Below are 18,715 nucleotides of genomic sequence, written 5' to 3'. Positions count from 1 at the left end.
ACACATGCCCACATTAAACACAGGAAAAGATGGAGAAGAAAGAGTTACGAGCAGGGGAAATACGGACAAAATTGAAGATGTAGAAGAAAGGGAAGAGGAGGAAGGGTGTGAGGACTCGGTATTATGGAACACAAAGGGTGAAATGAGACATAACTTGATGCCACTTTTAGAGAGAGGAGGGGTTAGACCGCAGTATGTCCCTTGGAAGCATACCGATAAAGAATATATAAAATGCAGGCTCCCATCATTAAGTGGAGGTGCGGGTAAGTGGATATATGAAATGGAAAAACACACCGCAGGACAGAAACTGGCAGTAGGAGATGTAAAGGGCCTGTTAATATCAATATTAGGGGATAGAGCGGATGACATTTGGAAGAGAACGGGATTCCATGGGGTAACAATAACAAACACATCGCACGATGGGGCACCATTCGCAAACTGCAGACATGCACTATGGCAGGCACTGAGGGTACAGTACCCAGACACATCAGACATAGGAGCAATTACCTCTCGCTAGATGCGTGAGAATGAAGATCCTGTTGATTATATCCAGGAGATCAAGAGAAGTGGCGCATGGAAACGAGAGAGCAATGGGATAAAACACCAGCAATATTCTATCATATACTAGTACAAGGGCTCCCAGAAGGAGTTCAGAAACAACTAAAGAAAGTAGTGGGAATGGAAGCAAAACCATGGCCAGAAATACAACTTACTATAGTGCATCATTGCAGGACATGGCAAGGAAAAATGAAACAAAAGGAAGAGGACAGGAAAACGGAAGAGGCTAAACTAGTACAGAAAAAACTTACTAAATACACAATGGAAGGGGCACTAATAACTACGCCCACAACAATGACCCAAAGCCCCACACAAGTATTGGCTGCACAAGATTCCGCCCAAACTTCACCTTCACAGACTGTAACACAACAGGCGCCGCCAATACAACCATACATGACCAACATGCGAGGAGGACATACGATGGCAGGAGCTGGGTATTATAATTATAACAGGGGGAGAGGAGGATTTATGAGAGGGAGAGGATACGGATATAACACCCAACAACAGGTGGGAGGACTTAGAAATCCCTACCCCACAGGGCAACCAGTAAACCAGGACACACAGGGAGCTTTCCATGGCAAAGTAGGGAACCGCCGGTGTGTTGGAGTTGTGGACTATTAGAGCACATGTCACGCACATGTAGAGTTAGACCAGGTACACTATCATGGAGTGAACAGGGACAACCAAGGCCCTCACAGGAACAGCAGGGCCTACAGCAACAGCAGACGTTGCAACAGGGAAATGAACAACAACAACAATTAACACAACAACAGCCACAGACGTATTCACTGCCACAACAACAGGTAGTGATGACACAGCAACCCCAAGCACAACAAACACAACTGGGTAGGGTGACGGTCTTGGGACACAACCCTTACACAGGAAATGGCCAATCATTGTACTCTCAATAGGACAGCCCACAGACGGCCTTGGTGTGTCCCATCCTGTCAGTAACACCTAATAGTGCGGAGGAGCCACGCATAGAGGTAACGATAGGTGACAAAAAATTATCATTCCTTGTTGACACCGGGGCAACCCGGTCTTGCATAAGGGAAGGTAAATTTAAGATGTCAGGCGAAGCCATGAACACCCAAGGATTCTCTGGGGCTAGAGGGTTGGTTCCCTTTACTGATAACATTCCCTTATCTATTGGAGTTTATGATCTGTCAGTTCCACTTCTATATTATAGTGCCTCACCAGTAAATATACTGGGGAGAGACATAATGAACAGGTTGAATATGACGATCTCCTTTACTGAGGACGGCATAATTTGCTCTACTCCAGGGATTAGCATGCTCGCAGCACGACAGATTATGCAAGCATAATGCGGACAGACAGCGATTAGGGCGGAGCCAGTAGATGGCGAACTATTCCAGTATGGAACTGATATGGCAATTGCATGGATGCCAGGGATAGAAGGGAAAATATGGAGGAGGCCAGCAGCCTATCTGTTCAGACCAGAAACACCTGTTAATGAACTAGAAGGAAAGGTGATCCTAATGGGCATTGAGAGCATTATTGCAACAGCTGACTACATTGCTGTACATGCCCAAGACAAAAAAGGAAGAGCATGGAGGGTCGTGATAGCATTAGCAGAAGGATGTAGGCTCACCCAGGTGTCAGATGAGGAGCTGTTCTCAGATGAAAAGGAAGAAGGTGAAATGGTGTTTATGATGAGTGTGGAAATATGGCTAAGAGTGGCTTACAAACAAGTAGCACAGAAAATTGCAATGGCACTTGAGGCACCCGCATGCACCCCAGTCCCCTTCTTTAAGGAGGATATGTCAAAGGTACCCAAATCATTGTGGACTACTGGCCCCTATGACGTGGGGTGCATAAAAAGTATAGGGGGAGTAAGGATAAAATTGAAAAAAGGTGCAATACTCCCCAGAGTAAAACAGTACCCACTATCAAAAGAGGCAGATGAGGGTATATATGAAACCATAACGGCCCTTATAAATAATGGCATATTGGTCCCCTCGGAATCACCTTGTAACACGGCTGTGTACCCAGTGCGCAAGGCTAAAGGGGGGTCTTAGCGCTTCATACAGGACCTCAGGCCCTTGAACAACATAGTAGAAGCGGAATATCCCGTAGCAGCAAACCCGGCCACAATATTGTGTGGCATTCCAGAAGAGGCATCACGATTTACAGTGATCGACCTTAAAAATGCTTTTTTCTCAATACCATTACACCCAGACTCACAAGATCTGACGAGCTTCACTTACAGAAACACAAAGTGGAAACACACTAGATTGCCACAAGGGTATTGCGAATCACCCTCAATTTTCAATAGAGTGATACAGATGGATTTGGGTAACATTGAATTGGAAAGCACGGTGTTGCAGTATGTGGATGACATAATAATTTGCAGCACGAACGAAAGAACATGCAGAGAGGACTCCTTAAAGATGTTGACAATATTGGCTGAAAAAGGTTACAAGGTAGACATGGAAAAGATACAGTACTGTCAAGAACAGGTACTTTACATTGGTCAACTTATATCCCAACATGGAAGAAAGATTGCACCACAAAGAGCACAGGCCATTTCAAACACTCCAATGCCACAAACTGTGAGGGAACTGCAGCAGTTCCTGGGGCTGTGCAACTACTGTAGAGCATGGGTGTTTGATTACAGCTCCTACATAGGACCCCTGCTTGAGGCGTTAAGGGAAGCTAATAAAGGGGAGTAAAAGCTAGGGTGGACGATGGAAATGAAAGAGGCTTTTGATGAACTGAAAGATGCAATATCAACTGCTCCAGTACTGGCATCCCCAGACTATGAGCGACAATTCTTTATATTCTCACATTGCGATTCAGCAGTAATGAAAGCAGTGTTGGCTCAAAAAACAAGCATGGGCTACAAACCAGTAGCATTTTACAGCGGCCACTTAGATCCTGTGATGTTAGGCCACTTCCCTTGTGAACAAGGTCTCGCCGCAGCTGCTTTTGCAGTGGAAAAGGCATCAGCAATCACCCTGGGGTGCCCAACTACACTGTTTGTGGAACATGCACTATTTGCGATATTGAATAAACCTAAGTCCACCCTAATCATGCAAAGAGCATCAGGTTATATGATCATTTTATCAAGAGCTGAACTATCAATTGTTAGATATAGCACGGTCAACCCTGCAAGATTCCTAGCAGAAGTAATTGAGGAGGGAGATTATGCCCATGACTGTACGGAAATAACTGAAATGTACTCATGTACTAGAAAGGTTGAAGAAAACGCACTGGAGGGTGGTGAGCTCTTATTTATTGATGGGTCATCAACTATCGATCAAGAGGATGGTATAATGAGAACTGGGGCAGCAGTGGTAAAAATGATGGAGGTACCGGTGTGTGTGGCAATAAAATGTGTACAATTACCACAGCATTTCTCCGCTCAAGCAGCGGAACTAGTTGCACTGATCTTGGCGTTGAAGGAAAGCTTTGACAAACGAGTGACCATATACTCCGACAGCGCATATGTTACATCCACTGTCCACTCAGGGCTGTCGAAATGGAGAAGAAGGGGGTTTAGGAGAGCTGATGGCACTCCAGTGCAACATGCTCTCTTATTGGCTGAACTAATTGAAGTAATAAATGACCCCCAAGAATTAGCTTTAGTAAAATGCACCGCACACACCAATGGTGAAGACCACGTCTCGAAGGGGAATGCAGCAGCAGACGCACATGCGAAGTATGCTGCATACTTTGGTGAGATATGGAACCCCCCAGAGTCACAGAGAGGGAGAGGGAGGGGAATGGCTAAGGAAATGTTGATACGAGAAGGGTACACCCATCTCCCAGCCACGCAGATTATGGAGCTACAAGCGGCTGCACCAATGGCCGAAAAAGAAATATGGGTAAAAAGAGGATGCACAATGTCACCAACTGACGCACTATGGCGCCAGGGTGGCACTGGAAAAGTTGTAATACCATTGGCACTTTTGGACACTGCCCTGAGCCAACTACATCATCCAGCCCACACAGGCAAGGAAGTAATTGCAGCACGAATTAGGGAAGACTGGTTCTGCCCCGAGCTAAATTCTCATATGTCAAACTTTATCAGTAATTGTCTCACATGTCAACAGTTTACGGCCGGCCATACTCTAAAGGTGGTAAGAGGTACTATACCCCAGCCAGAGGGACCTTTCCGGCATCTCCATATTGACTATGTTGATATGATCAACATATGTCAAGGAAATAGGTATATGATCGTAGTAGTATGCCCATTTTCTAGGTGGATTGAAGCAGGGCCCTGTTCACACCCAGATGCATTTAGAGAAGCTAAATTCCTAGTGAGGGAGGTCTTCCCAAGATGGGGAGTGTGCGAGGTGTTAAGGTCAGACAATGGCCCACATTTCGCAAACAAAATGTTCCAGCACATCACATCCTTGCTGAACATAAAGCATAAATTTGCATGTGCATACCACCCACAGGCCAACGGTGTATGTGAACGCCTGAATGGCCTATTAAGGGAGGCAATCGCAAAGATACAGCAAACAACAAAGAAGAGTTGGTTATATTGCCTTCCATTAGCCCTATTTGAGCTAAGGAATAGACCAGGGTCCGACCACCACCTCACCCCACACGAGGTGGTTACCGGACTTCAAATGCGCCTTCCCCTAACGCCAACATCAAGAGCATTTACCGACCACGAAAGCACAGCGAGTGTTCTTGGTGATGAAATGTACCAATATGTGTCTTCTTTGATTACTAGTGTAGTGTTTGTGTCTCAACAGCTCGAGCGCACACGGGGCGGGTCTAACAGCAATCAACAAGAAGACGCGGATAAAGAATTGGAAAAAGAAAGACTGTGTAAAATTGCTAAAGGTGACCACGTACTGCTTCGCAATTTCAATAGGAAGTGGAACAGTCCACGATTTACTGGCCCCCATCTGGTAGAGGAGGTATCAACGAGAGCAGTAAAGCTACAGGATAAGCGTGCCTGGAACCACCTACACGATGTAAAGATCTACAAACTACAGACCCGCCCCAGCGCCACCGACAGGTCCATTGGAAGAACAACAACAACACCGCCGACGGAGGAAGAGAGTTCTACCACAGCCAACGACCCAAGTGTTCCCATACCCTGTCACTATCAGATTCCACAGAGACAATAACTAAAGAAGAAAAGGGTGATCCCCATACTGCCCACCCCATGGTCACACGCTCAAAGAGTAAAAATACTTCCGCCAGTTGAGCCCAAACCCCCTGCCCATTGACCCCTACCCCCACTACGAGTAATAACTGAACTAAAGGACATTGTATTGCACAAGTACACATGTAAACACGTGAATGCTTTCTTTTCTTTTCTCTCGCACATGCAGGAACTGCGTATTATTGTACTGCTAAGGAATTAGATAACTAACAAATTCACTGCCCAGGAGTAGATGGTACCCTCAGACGATGACTACCCAGAAGAATTGTCACACCAATTTGTATATGAAATAAAAAGGCCAACGTACCTGAAAAAGAGAAGGGTACGTGTGTACCACACAGCATTCCTCTTGGCCATAGAATACTCAATGCCCCACCTCTGCCCATACTTGCCTGCCCTAAGAGATAGATCGCTTAGATTGGAGTGGGAACAGCTCTTCGCCTGGGCACTGAATGACTACCTGATAGGGAGAGCTTAAACAACAACAACCAACATTTAATATCCAGCATATTGAGAATATTCAGGCGGGCAACTTTAACGTCGCAAGAATACGCTGCCGGACCGCAGCAAGGTAAGAGCAAAAATGCCGGTGAAATTAGCATATGTAATAAAAATAATAGGTATTTTGATGATCACCGGGTTCTTGGCTGCCTCTGTATGGCAGTACAGCTGTGCTATCAATATTATTGCTGTACCCAAACCTAATACACCCCCATCCCCAGCTGCAACAGGTGTTACGTCAGGTGATACTAGTAAAATTATACACAAGCAAAATAGAGTTCAACGCAGCACATACTCAGATAATAAAGGTATTGATAATTATATACAAGATTCAGCACACGTCTCAAACAACATATGGTACCAACACATGACCCGCATTGGTAAGCAGACAACAGAAGACAGCTGCTACGTTTGCTCATTAATACCATACGCCATGAGCGCTTCCCGAACATTTGTTGCCACAGAAATAGATGAAAAGACAGCACGATGCATAATATACTTGGCACTGTTCCAAACGAAAGGAAGATTTCAAGGGACAGTGGTGCATATGGTGTGGAAAACACGAGATTCATACCCATACGAAAACAACTTCCTCAAGACTTATTTGAGTTACCACAAGAGCAGTTTACATGCTGAAGCATTCAGATACATAACAAGTGGTCCTGCAAAAGGGGAAACGAAGAAAGTAACACTGCAGTATTTACCATGTGATTGGTATGCCACTGAAGTTCCTGGTAAACTAGGATGCTGCGAGAGGCCACTGGTGACGATAACGGGGAAGGTGTACTTGGACAACAATTGGGAGATAGGAGTGATTGGAAGCAACATGGTAACAAAGGAAACTATCTCAACTATCGAGGCGCACAACCACAGATGTTGGACAACTTGGATCAAGTACGTACCAATGCTCACATGGATAGAGACGGATGAAGACCCAATAACAGTAGTGCCACTGACTGCGCCTAAGGTATGCTACCAACATAAAGGAGAAGTGGACGTAGGATACAACACCAATTGTGCCAGCGTGATGGAGTTACCTGAGGGGGGAGCAGGAACAGCAGTAATAATGGACCATTACTGGGCCTGTGGAGAAAAGGCATACCACACACTGCCCCCTCTGTGGAATGGTGTATGCACGATGGTGCACGTCAATGTACCATCACTAGTGGTACCCAAGAAGCATGTGAATGTGGCGAACTTTCCCAAAATGGATGAAGGGGACAAGAGAAAAAAGAGATCTGCACCACCTCAGGAGGAGCAAGGGAACAGGACCAACGGCAATAATACCGTCCTAAATAGAAGGAAAAGACAAGGAGAACCTCTGACTGGAAATTACCTATGGGGAAGGTCGGAAACGGGCCTCACTTCAATTCCGCCAGAACACAGACTATTCAGCAGAGCAGCAATGTTCTTCTCCTCAATAATCCATCCGGGACTGCAGGCTTACGCAAACGCAAAATGGCTCCAGATAACTAGATGGGAACTAATGATGACCATCAATTCTACAGTAAATGGATTCAACGCAATAAAAGAGGAGCTGCGAGCTGTAAGGATGGTAGCACTCCAGAACAGATATGTATTGGACCTCCTCACAGCCATGGAAGGAGGAGTATGCGCAAAGATAGGACAATCATGCTGCACGTTCATTCCTGCCAACAATGCTGACAACGGTACACTGACAGAAGCAGTTTCACAATTGGCCCAGATGCACTCCAAAATGATGGATGAAAGTAAAGGTGTGAAAAAGGATGAGAGTTGGTTTTCCCTATTATGGTCATGGATGCCATCTTGGCTGTCAGTTGGTTGTACTATTTTGTAGTATTTTGGCTGGAGCTACACTGATCATAATAAGATTTTGGAAGGCCCGGAAGGCACGCACCACCGACGAGTTGCTTGAAATGGTCGGTATGCACCCCTTGATGCCAGCAGATGACGGCCAACACGCAGGCATAATAATACAAGAGAGGGAGAAGCTGCAAAACCAGATCATCACCAACCATCTGGACCCACCCTCAGTGAAGATCGAGAACCCAAGAAACCCCAGGAGTTACATAGGGAAATGGGTATACTGTACTCCTGGAGGAACCTGTGAATATATGTATTGGTCATTTGAAGATCATGTTAACCACTATGGACATCTAGGAGGAATAACTAAAATATGGAGGGTAAGAGGAGATAACGAAAAGGATATGTTTGTGGTCGACAAGTCGACCAGAGGGGGGACTGAAGTGGGAGAATGGAAAAACAGGCTCCCGTCCTTCCCCTCTCGCGCCTGGCCTAAAGGATCACGGCCCAGGCACCCGCCACGAGAAGAGTTTGCCCATCTACCAGACGACCAAATACCCTGGTACAGGAACATACGGATGTGTCCATCTGCCTGCCCAGCAGCACGCCCTGCCCATGCTGACACCTGCGGCACGGATCAACTAGACTAAAACCAACACGTCTTTAGAGATGCCATGACGACCTAGCCAACGGTCAGCACACCTGTGCAAATATACACACTGGACACTCCCGCACCAATCTACACGAAGAATATACTCAGTGCTATGACGTAGGCGACAGACATACTCACGGACGTGCATCTTTATTATTTTCCACATAGGCTCTCAAAATGCAGAAACGCAAGACGCATCATGAACTCATCTAAAGAGCTTGCTTACGCTTCTCCTAAACCCAAGTACCATAATGAGAAATATAACGAAGACACGATACTGGTCATAAGACAATATGATACTATAACCTAAAGCGCCTGTGCACCAAACGGTTTCACCTATACACCAGGCCTAAGTAGGCCGCAAGCAAGAGCTCCCATGGACGTTAAAAGAAAAAGAGTCAGGTTGCTGATCCTGCAGAATGAGCCCTGCGAGAGCAGACAGCCAAGGTCGCAATGTTGCAAACCCACATTCCGAAAGCAGACCATCAAGGGCACGATGTTGCAACCTTGCACGCCGCGCACCAACGTTAAAATCACACCTGCAAACTAAACCAGGCACACAGTAGAAAAACAATAACACGGTCCCACCTCACGTGACCAAGCCGAACCTGACAGGATGCCAAGTCCAGGAGAAAGAAGGCGTCTGGATCCCTTGGTACAAGACACAGGCAGACACACTTAAAAGGCTCAATGGACATCTGCGACAGTGGGAGTAGTCGGCCTTCCAGCTCATGAATAAGTCCTCACATTGTCTGCACGTACTCATAGTGAAACATTGTTGCAAATGACAGGTACACCAAGAGCTGGGAACAGCGATGGTCCCAAGCTGGGAAGCTCACGGGCGCACCAATCAGAACATGGGGCTCTTATCACTGACGCCATTAACATTGACCAATCATCAGTAGTCTTCATGTAACAATTCTCATGTATCTAATTGTAGGGACAACCCAGATATATCACCTGACTAACCCTTGTCCACTAATATTGTTCTCTATACGTATGCTATACTAACCCTACCACTCGAGCAACCAATTAAGAGTGGCAATATGTTTTTTGCTAACTTTCTAAAGGTGACGCAAGTAGCGCGTCATACTAAGGTAAAAAGGGCCTGCGAGCCCCACAATTGTGTGTGTGTCAGGACGGACGCGTACGCTCCTTGACCCATCCCCGCCGTTTTTGTTTAATAAACAGCAGAGTCACCTTGCTTCTTGCGTGTGTCTCATACTCTAGCTCTTTTGGGATATACGGGAGGAGTTGGGGCCTCCCTGCCCGGAGGTCTGCGGATGGCCCGGCCGACCCCGGCAGAATTTCCCCCCGACACTACCTCAAAACGAAGCACAGTATTATAAGGGTAATTCCACTTTGGAAACGAAGCAGAATCAACCCAGGTTACTAAAGGCCAAATGAACAGAAATTCATATTCTAGTAAAACGTGAAGAGACTGCTGAATCGAAACTCGACATATGCAACTTGTGCCAGGAAAAGCCAAGGTCATACCAATAGCAGGAACAAACAGTAGCTACATATAATTGAAACTTAAGAACAGAATATCCTGTCTCTGAAAGGTCAAGATAAGGAGGCAAAGGCAGGTGGCAGGCCGAATAAGAAATAAATGCACAAATTGAGAGAAACTAAACAAATTCATGGTGTGGGAAGCAAGTGACCATCCGAGCGAGGAGAAGCATGAGTTCACACCCATGCTTGGCATCCGCCCAGGAAGAGATATCATTACTTTCCCAGACAGAAGAGGCTGTTTCGAGGCCAACCACAGTAACATAATTGACACAGAGTTGTTGAAGTGATGATTGATTGTAACCTTAATTGGCGGACGGCCGGGCAACTGAGGGGCACTCTGCACCTGGCTGACCATTCTGCGGGCTGCTAAGCAAAGTGGAAATATATGCATGGGGTTGGTGCCAACCCATACACAATGGACCAAATAATCTAGGGTCCTATAGTTAGTAGAACCAATGGGATGTCATACTTTTAGTGATGTCTACAGTAGTCATCTTTGAACGAAGGGCTTAGATGCCCACCTGACAGTGTTTACCCAATCCCCTCACTCTGTTACCATATACAGATATAGTACCAATATTAAAGTTACCTTTTACTAACCAATAGAATTGCATATCAACTTTTGAGTGTTATACGTCAACTATGCTGAGTTTTCAGTATAAATTCTATGACTTTCATGAAGCTCATTGGAGTTGAAGTGAGAAGGACGATCGCCTCACTGCTAATTTCCATGACTCCCCACTTTTTGTACTTATAATTAAATGGACTCCCTTTGCCAAACCATTGAGTTGTCCTTATTGATTGGTGTTGGAGTAATAAATCTGCACCCCCATTCATCTCAAGGGTGCAGCTATCTCGTCTTAAAGTACTTTCGGAGCAAACCTCGGCTCCATGGACCGGCCAGGTGTCTCCGGAGTACAATCTGATGCAGCAATGACCACCATTGTGGATGCCTCCACCCAGACATTGCCCCTCCTTGGGCCACGGGGATCACCCCTGATATGATGCACGCCCTGCTGGCTGGGATTGCACGGCAGACAAGCTAGATTTGAGATGATGTGAGTGCTTTACGTTCTGAACCCTTACAGCATCGCAAATCGACAACCCTATACCTCTGCCAGTTAGCACATGCGCTGCTCTCAGGTGGTTTCTGTGCGCTGGCACATTCAGTAGCCCCCTCCTAAACATTCTTCTCTGTGCCCCCGTCATCCTCCAGGGGGAATTCCTTGCCAGTTTCCATCACTGTGCCCTCAACTCCAATCCCACTCACAACGCCCAGTCTGGTGGTCAGCACGTACCTGCCTCAGGTGGAAGTCCTGGCAAGTACACAGGGGGTGGTGCTGTGCCTGCACAGGCACCTGCACAGGAACAGGCATCAGGCACATTAGGACAGTGATGATACTGTACCCCCTTGTGGTTCAACATCCAGAGGGCGAGGGTACTTACGCAGTGGAAGCTTGGACAGGCAGCAGCTGTATAGGAGTGGCCATAGGCGATCCTCACAGGGACCATCAACATCGAGGAGGCAAGCAAGGCAGCAACATACCTGGCAGAAGAGTTTGGGTGCTTACATGAATTGGGGTGCATCCGGATCGACTTTAGAATGCAGCTGATAGCAGCTGATGGCGGAGAGGCAGCAGAAAAGGATGGGATGGGTTTCTAGGGCAAGGGCAGAGGTGTGGAGGGAAGTACACTGAAGCGGGTTACCATATTAGAGGAGGCTTGCAGGTATATGGAGGAGGAGGTGAGGAGTTTGAGAGAGAGCCTACAAGCCACCCAGGACCAGATGGCAGCCCACCTCTACGTGGCAGACTAGGTATGTGACTCTGCAGTGGAGGATGTCATGAGAGACTATTGAACACACTGTCTATGCACTTAGTTCGTTGTGTTTTGATTTTTTCCACTTTTTTACACTTTTACCCTTGGACATTTCCCTACTTCCACATAGTTTTTCATCATAGTGTAAATATTGCTAATACAGTTTTCTCTTTTTACATCACACAGTTGATGGCTCTTTGTTTATGTACTGTCTTTGGTTTGTTTTGTTATTCATTTGCTCTGTGACTGTCACGTAGATCGGGGGCCTAACTGTGGATGTGTGTCATACGCATTAATCAATTGTGCAGTTGGAGGAGGTGTCTCCCAATGCATGGCCACGCACCTACACACATCAGCTACCAGCCAGTGGGTGCTCTTATGTCATGCTGCGCATCTGCCACAGGAGTGCTACATCATCACATGTGAGTTTGTTTATATCTGACACATCATCCATCAGCTTGGCTCACACACTCTCAGACTTCTGAAGGCACACACCTGTGCGCTCACACCTGAAAAAATACAACCCACTAGGGAAAAAGGCCAAGAGACTTGCAAGGAAGAATGCAAGCAGAAGAAAGTACAGCACATAGCCCTACTCTCTGTGCACTTTCACTGGCTCCTCAATTGCTGCAATCCATCTTAGTTTTGTGATGTGCTCTGTCCATATTTGTGCACATGTTCTTCTCACGAATGCCATGGTTTTCTCTTCGTATCCCAGGAGACCTTCAGCTCAGCAACTGAGCGTTGTTTCCTGCCACTTGTTGTTTACATATTTTCCTCTGTCAATCACTAAATATGGCTGTTGTAAGCAATTGATGTTTGTCAGGTTCTTCTTGCATTTCAGGGCATCTGGATCGACAAGCTCTAGCCACACACTGTGTGCCTGGAAGGTGCCTTTTCTAGATGAACCAGACTTTGTGCCTTTATAATTAGGACTTCCTGTGGTACTAAACCCATGGGTGGCCCTGATCTGTGCGGTATCAACGAGCATACATAGCACCTACTGTTGGTTGTTCATCTTCGCACCGCACTCATATCAGAATACCAGCTATATGATTGCTTGGGAGGACGAATATCTTCAATAGCATTCAGGCCTAGGTCATTGTATGCAGTCTATTTGGATCTATGTGCTTGCCTTTTTATTCTGTAATGGCGCAAAATATACCTCCTTGGTGGTATACTTTTGGTGTTGCTACTACTATTCGTGCTACACAGGAGGTTTGTAATTGTGGGAAACAATATTTCTAACATGTTGCCTATGAACACACTCATTTTCATTTGGGCACTGTGTTGATACTTATTTGGGACATATTGTACATGTGTGCAGTTGTGTTGCTGGTTTCATTTGACATGTGTACAGTTCTGTTCAGTGGTGCAATTCCATCCATGTTCACCCTCCCCCCTGTCTTTTGGATGGATTTCCCAGATACAAGCTGAGCCCCAATACATTCCTAAGCTAAACATAAGTATGGTGAACAGAATAGCAGTAAAATGCAAGCCACAGTTATGGGAATATAATCGGGTAAAACTAGTAACATTTCGAACACTATGCAATGAATAATTTGATGTTAAGCACTCCATTTTCTTCCTCCTGTAGTAGGAACAAAAACTGGTGGGGGGAAAGGGGAAGGGAGGGGGAGAGCAAAGGGGGAAGGAGGGTAGGGGAGAGATGTGGAATATACAGAAAGGGAAGGGAGGGGAGGGAGAGAGAAACAGAGAGAGAGAGAGATTTTGTTTTAATTTACAGAGTTTATGCTTTTAGCAGCAATGTATGTTTGGCCGCTTGTACATTCACTTATATTAGCAGTCAGGTTGTTTGTTTTAGGAAATTGGTGAGAAATTGGGCAGTGCCTTGCGAATATCTGAGAGGTGTATCCAATTTCGAAGGCCTTTCAACTTTACTGCGAGAGAGGTGGAAAATACCACTTCATAAGGCTTGTGGAACCTAGGGTTGTTCCACTTGCGCACAAAGCTTCTGACATACACTAGCTCACCCAGCAACAATGGTTGGGTGGGTGTTGGGTCTGTGGCAGGTTGATCTGCAGTTTTTTGCGGACTGTCTGGGTGAGGTGGCACAATCTGTCGCGAGATGCATTTGTTTGCACGTATTAGATTTGTTAAAATTCTTTGAACTCCATGCCCAGAACTGCTGCAGCTCTATGGGCATCTGATGCCTGCCTGGTGGTGGAGATGCATGTGTGCATGCGCCTGCCTGTTATTATATTGTGTGGTGAAAGGTGATGGTCGTTACTTGGCTGAGTGTGCAAATTGAACAGGGGCCAAGGGGCAAACAATGCACCCAGTTCTTTTTTAGGGTGTTGCAAAGTTTGGAAAGCTTACTTTTGAGAAGGCCATTGATTCGTTCCACAATGCCTCTTGGTTGGAGATGATAAATTGAGCACATACAGTGTTTAATGCCAATTAATGCTGTGATTTCTTTGAAGAGCTCATTGAAAAAGTGTGTGCCTTTATCGTACTTTAAAACATCGTACACTCCCCATCCAGTAAAAACCTTGCGGACCAGAAATTGTAACGGTCACCTGATTCCCACGGAGGCGCAGGTCTGGCTTCGAGTGCTGATGCTTCTTCAATGGTGAAGCGCAGGACTCTGAAGATGGACAGGAAGGGCCCTCTACTCTGGCTTCTCCGGCTCGCAGGAATATTCCCCTGTGCGTGAAAAGGGAGTATTACCTACTGACTGAGTTATGCTCAAGCCTCCCACTCTCTTCCAACCCTCCACGATACCCTTCCACGATTCCCCGTGAAGTCTCACCTTAGGGTCAGGAAGGATGAGCTCTCCATCCTGCTTCTGATGCAGGGGCGCGTTGAAACCCAGTTACTTCACTGGATTGAGGATTGATGGGAGTTCAGGTAAGCTTGACTATTCAGGTAAGGCTCTGTAAAAGTTCTGTTGCAAGTTCAAAAGTCCAAGCTTAATAATAATGTTCATTGTCTTTTTGCAGCAAGCGCTAATGCCTTTTTTCCCCTTAGGGGCCGGGGTTCGGAATGCCGGAGATATGGCGCCGACCCGAAGTGAAACATGCAGTTCCAGTCCCAGTAAATGGCAGGTTAGTTCTGGATGAGCGCTCGGGAACTGTCTTTGCATACGCTCATTCAATGTCTTTGTCTTTTTTCCCCATAGGGGCCGGGGTCCGGAAAATGCCTGGAAGCGGCAAGACCCGAAATGAAATGGGAATGACCCAACAGGTAAGTCTTATTTCCTTCCTTCTCTCACCTCTTATTCTTGTCTTTTTCTCTAGGCTCTGGGAAGTGGCTGTGTATCCGGATGATCGCTGCTGAAGATGGAGGCACCCAGGAAAGGTGAGTGAAATGCAGCGCTGCAGCGATCGTAACAAAATGCTTTTAAAAATGATGTCTTCCTTTTCAGGATCGTCGGTGTGATGTCTCCGTGGTGCAGATTTAGCTGGTAAGGTCTCTTGTCTCCCTTTGCAGGTGACCCAGGATGCTGACAGGCGTGGCTGAAGTCCAGATGCAGGAGCTGACACGGTGAGCGTCCAGCTGCGAGGAGCAGAACAACGCGAAGCGTGAGTTGCTGATCGGGTGTGGTTTAAATAGCTTTGGAAGAAGTTCCAAGTGTGTATCCTTCCTCCGATCAGGTATGTATCCTTCCCCGACCACACCCGGGTGGAAAGTAGTCCCACAGGTAAAGTAGTTCCATTCAGGCCTCAAGAGGGTCTGGATGTGGCAGCATGGTCTGCATCAGGTAAGTGCACAGTAAAACACTTGAACATATGTCTAGCTTTATGAGCCTGGCGCCTAAGGCGCCAGGACAGAGGTCCAACATGAGCCTGGCGCCTAAGGCGCCAGGACTGCGTCCAAAGGGCCCCAGCTTGGGCCCGCTGGCACTCCACTGGGGGAAATGATGCCTGCCTCTGGGGTTGCTGGGTTGGACCTGGCTCCTTGGAGGTAGGCATCATGACAGAAATGTTGTGGCACACTTGGCAACTTGGTGGGAACAAATGCGAGCCTCAGCCCACAGAGAGAAGGGGCACACCACAACAATGAGATACCGCTCTCTGTTACACTGCTCACCCATGTCTGCATAATCAATATGGAACTATCAAAATGGCCCGATGGGGAAGGATAAGGTACCTCGTAATGTGTGGAGCGTCATTCCAGTTTTAAACACTTGGAATGTTGTGCACTGTATGACCATGGTTGTGAGTTGTACCTAGAGGTTTGGAATTAACCAGTCTTCCTGGACGTCTGCTGCACTCTGTTGTTTTGAACTGTGATAGCGATGGTGTAATTGCTCAAATTCAGTGTGTAATAGTTTGATGGGCATTACTGCCTTGCTGGTGAATTGCTGCCTCCATCAGAGTTCAGTGGGTGATGCACCCTCGCTGGAGACAAATGTCCTTTTCTTCCTGTGGTGCTCTGTATTGCAGCTCTATTATATGTGCTGTGGACAGTGTCTTGCTGGGTCCTGCTCTGGTCATGCCAAAAGGGCAGTGACAACATGCTCAGCAAGTGTGGGCATTTGGAGATACGCTGCCGCTTTGGCCGCCGCTTCCGCGGCTGCAGTGCCCAAAGAAATGTCATCAGTATTATTGGTATGGGTGGCACAGATGGCTCTGTCAGGGTGGAAATCAGGGTATTTAGTAGTGCTGCATGTTGCACAGGTGAACCGTCGGCCGGTCAGAAGCCCCCTATTTTCCAGCATGATATTCCCTGCTTTTATGCACACCACTGTTGCCCCAGTATGTCTCTGTCCAGTGTACTGGTCAAATGTCATTTCACCCTCCTCTAGTGGACTGCCTTTTGAGGATGTCATCCTCAACGCCCTCATATGTGGGACGAACGTGTTGTTCCAAGTATTTGACTGTGCACGCTTCTGTTAGGAATGTGGTAGGATTTACTATTCTGCATCGCACTACATCGCACTACATGGATATTCAGGCTTCCGATGATAATCTCGTACACTGATGCTCTCTCGGTAGTCAGGGGGGACATCGATCTTTCTAAGATTGTGAACACTGAGTGCCCTACGTACAATGTTACTGATTGTGGAGCTTTCCTCGATGGCATAGGCAGCTGCAGCAAGAGTATGTTCGCATGCAATCCTTGCATTACTCAATCTAGTGTACCACTGTAATAGGCCAGTGGTGTATGTCCTATTGGGCTCTTCTGTGTCAGCACCACAGTCATAAGATTGTCATTTGAATATGAAAGATGTAAAACGACTACGTGAATTCTGGAGTAGCGAGAACTGAGGCTGTGGCAATCACTTGTTTTAAGTCATTGAAATGTTGTACCATGTCGGCTGTCAATTCCAGATTATGGCTCCATTTTGTGCTTCCTTGAGGCCGTCAAGGAGCCGCCTTGTGTACGATGCATAGATCAGAATCCATGCCTTGCATTAATTGCATAACCGCAGGAACCTGCATGTCTTTTTTGTAACCAGCTTGGGCTGCGCTGTCTGGTATGATTCTTTTGCCATCTGCTGTCCTAACTACAGTACCTCAAGCTGGCAGTCCTGGAGCTTGGCCTTGCCAAAGTTGTACCCCTTGCAGGCTACCAGTTGCAGTAGGATAATGGAATCTCTGCAGCAGTTTTGCTCACTGTCACTTCAAACTAATAAGTCGTCCACTTGCTGGATGACCGTGCTGGGCACATGGATGTTACCTAAGTCTTCATGCAGTATCCTGTTGAATATATTCAGGTTCTTGCAGTACCCCTGGGGCAAACGAGTGTGCTTGTAGCACTTTCCGCCATATGTGAATGCTGTGAAGTACTGTGCATCTGGGTGCAATGGTATTGAGAAGAAGGCATTCTTTAAATTGACCACTGTTAAATGTGTCGCTTCTTTGGGGATGCTGCAGATGCTGTAGAAGATGGAGGCAGAGTTCGGAAATAAAGGACATTCTTTTTGCACTACCTCAGTATGTGGGTGGATATCCTGGATCATTCTCCAGTTGCCCCGAGTCTCCTTTTTCACAGGATATATGGCTGTGTTGCATGGTGAGATATAGGGCACTATTATCCCCTGGTGCAGTAAGGCTTTCATTTTGTCTTTTATCCCTTCTTCTGCCTCCATTGATAGTGGGTATTGTTTTACCCGGGATAGTACTGCTCCATTTTTGCGTGTGATCTGCCCCAGGGTCACATCTTTTAGTAGCCCTAAGTCATGTTTGTTGGTTGTCATAATTGTCGTCACATGCTCTAAGTCATCCTGGATGAAGGGAGGCGGTGCGAAAAACGGCCATTAGGGGTCTCTGCACTCTCCTATACTGCACCATGATATCACATGGGATGCAAATCTCAAGTATTATTGCCACATCATCATCATTCTCCTCAAAAGGTTCTGCATCTGCCACTTCCTTGACGGGTACAGTGGGATCAATGTACAACACAGTGCACCACTGTCACCCCTAGGTGTCTGTACCAAGGACAACAGTTATTTTGGCAGATACCAACAACCCCTGCAGATCTAGGGACAGTATGGTGCCTGCTACTAACTCTGGGGACACTTCAGGGTGGACAATTAAATTGGTTGGCACTCTCTAATAGGTTTGGAAATTTGCGGCATTGCTTGCACGAGCACTGTTATGCCATAAATGAACATGCCTGGGTCAACGGTAATGCCTTGCACCACTACTTCATGTGCCATGTTGTGTATTACGAGCATCGCCCTCATTGAGCACATGTCTGGTATAGCGCATACGATGCTGTTGACCCTGAATGAGATCGCCATGTTCAGCTTGCTAAGCAAATCTCTG

Source organism: Ambystoma mexicanum, chromosome 7q (assembly GCF_040938575.1).
Source record: "Ambystoma mexicanum isolate Mex_15411 chromosome 7q, UKY_AmexF1_1, whole genome shotgun sequence".
NCBI lineage: Eukaryota > Metazoa > Chordata > Amphibia > Caudata > Ambystomatidae > Ambystoma > Ambystoma mexicanum.
The sequence above is the reverse complement of the archived record's forward strand: the minus strand, read 5'-3'. Positions refer to the sequence as shown.